Here is a 2,733-nt window from a genome sequence, read left to right on the forward strand (position 1 = left end):
TTGTACTCGTAGTGCCCTTCCAGAGTCTGGAAGGCTGTTTTGAATTCATCGCCAGCTGCCATACGAATCTGGTGATAACCAGCTCTGAGATCGGGTTTAGAAAACCATCAGGCACCAGACATCCAGGAGTTCTTCGACTATGGGAACTGGATACTTGCTGACGACAGTCATCACATTTAGACAGCGATAATAAATACATAAACGCCAGGAGAAAAAAATATAAGATTTTTAGTCAAAGAACCCCTGGTACCAATGTTTATTGAACTGTCCAGAATTGATAAAGATAAGCAGCATTGAAGTCATGGAGAACGAAAATAGGACCCTAGCTCGAGCCCATCTAGTGATTAAAGGTAAAGTGCTTCGGTACATTGGTGCAGGGGAATGCGTACCTACGCCTTTTAACTACCTTGGGGAGAGCGGACTCGCTGATGACCCTCCTTGGGAAACAAATGAAGTGGGTGGATTGGAGTTCGTCTCCGCCAATTAGAGATACGGTGTTGACCCAAGCTGAGTGAGTGAAGGCTCCGGCTTGACCTATTAGCTGTTTGCTATCAATAAATAACTAGCTGACAATATGCTATGCTTACTCTTCGAGCACTAAAGCTATCGAGAAGTGATGCAACAAAGGTTGTTGAAGGTAAAAACCGTCAAACAGAGAAATCTTAATCGTCAGAACAATGCTGAACCTAACTTGTACAAGAGTTGGTAAGAAAGTGCAAACGTTGAGTAAGAAATCGCCATAGGGTGGCACAAACAGAAAGAAAGGCTTCTGCCAATCGGAATAGGAATGCGAAATCCCAGTAAAAGGGTGTTAGTCGAAGATAGGAGGATTCCTTTGATCCATACCATCATCTGACGGACTTCCTGTTGACTTTGTCAATTGCTCTTTATCGCTTAATAGAAGGGAAATTTCATAAGATAGATGAAAAAATGAATATCAATCGAGAAAAAGCTTAAATAGACACAATTCGTAATAGATACAATTCGTAAGGAAGAAGTGATCAAAAGTACGAGGTCGGCATAGGAGATATGATGTGTCGGAGGCAGAAGGCACGGAGAAGTCAAGATCTTCCAAGATAAACCCATTCCGATGCCTATAAAATCAGGTGCACCGCGTCTATACTACAAAAGTGTGATAGGTTTCTTCGTATTTCTTCCGCCGACATCGCTTTCTTATTCCTAACACAATTTTTTAGCTAAGTTTGCTAACGAATCAGGGAGAATCAACAATGAACACCGCATTTTGAAAAGGAGACATGATTTATTCCTACCGTCCTGAACACGTCTAGAAACAGCAACCTCGTACATAATACCACTTCGTATTATAGTATCCACTTTCAAGTCGGGGTGAAACTTACTAAGATGTTGGGTCATCAGAATACCATCGAATCGACTCATGTTATGAAACTAAATAATTAGTGACTTTCTTTATTTGCTTACAACAGAAAGTATTCCATTTATGAATGCTTGGGGTACACAATCACTTCGATCATAAAATGACGGGTGCGTATTTATGTATTCGTGGGAACTATAATGATTAATATAAATCTTTGATAGTTTCTTGTCTGAATTGATAGTCATAAAGGCGGCTGCATAAGCGTGGTGGCAGGGAAGATTTTAGATTCTATTATGTCCGCGGAACATAGTTCCGATCCAACAAGGGAATGGTTTCAATGTCACCTACAAGGAATACTGATGGTTTAGGAGGTTGCCCTTTATAATCAGGGTCTGCTTCCAGTTCCTTAAGGTATTTATCCATTTTTAGCTTATTCTTATTTGGAAGTTTGGTAATGTATGATGGGAATCTGGAATTATTTTTACATATAGGTTCTTCCGCATGATTTTCCATATCACTTTGTGAAAAAAAGAGATCTCATTAATGCTTCGAAAAATAGTTATAGCAATCCCTCGCCATCTGAGCCAGAATGAATCCCAGTCAAATCTCTAAATGCTTTTGGCATTCTTTTCCCTCGCATTTCCTAATTCTTTTATTAATATGGGAATGGGAGCAAATGAGGAGCCATCGAGTCGAAGAAATGAATTGCTTTTTGGCTAATGGAAATGGGGTTCTTGTCGTCAACGAAGTAACTGCTCTATTTGGAGAGTGGAGCCAGCCTCAAAGCCGCCTTGGTTCTATAGTAATCTCTTAGTGTTTGAGTTGACTAATCCGATGGTACTTGAAGAAGAGTGAAACGACGAGATTTCCTTATAGGAGGAGAAAGGGATTCCTGTTGCTTTTGGGTGGGTCCAATCAAGGTACGAAAAAACTCTTTTCCCACAGCTCACTAATACGATCCTATCTTACCATTCTTCTATCCTTCTTCATCACGGGACAGAAGCATAACGCTGATCTATGGACGAAGGAAGGTATCAGAAAATTCATTATGACCTAGACCTAAACCAGGCTGATATTGAACAGAGGAGGAGTTCTTGTTACTACTTCTCGCTGGCACCAAAAGAAGTTTCGCCTGATTCGGACCTTTTGTGGTGGTCTCCCGAGGACATCACCTAAAAACAACCCTTGTGCCATGGAATATTCCCTTTTACGATTGGAGAACCTGGCTTTGATGACATTCCTGAGGAAGGTATTTCCCCTACTAGGCTCATTGCTTTTCTTATTAATGATCAGAGAAGCGAATGGCTCTCGTAATTGATTGAAAAGTGCTCGCCTCTAGTTCCGGCAGATGCCTTCCATGTACCATCCTGGAGGAAGTAATGGGTTATTGGAAGTAT

This window comes from Triticum aestivum, chromosome 2D, assembly GCF_018294505.1.
Source record: "Triticum aestivum cultivar Chinese Spring chromosome 2D, IWGSC CS RefSeq v2.1, whole genome shotgun sequence".
Classification (NCBI taxonomy): domain Eukaryota; kingdom Viridiplantae; phylum Streptophyta; class Magnoliopsida; order Poales; family Poaceae; genus Triticum; species Triticum aestivum.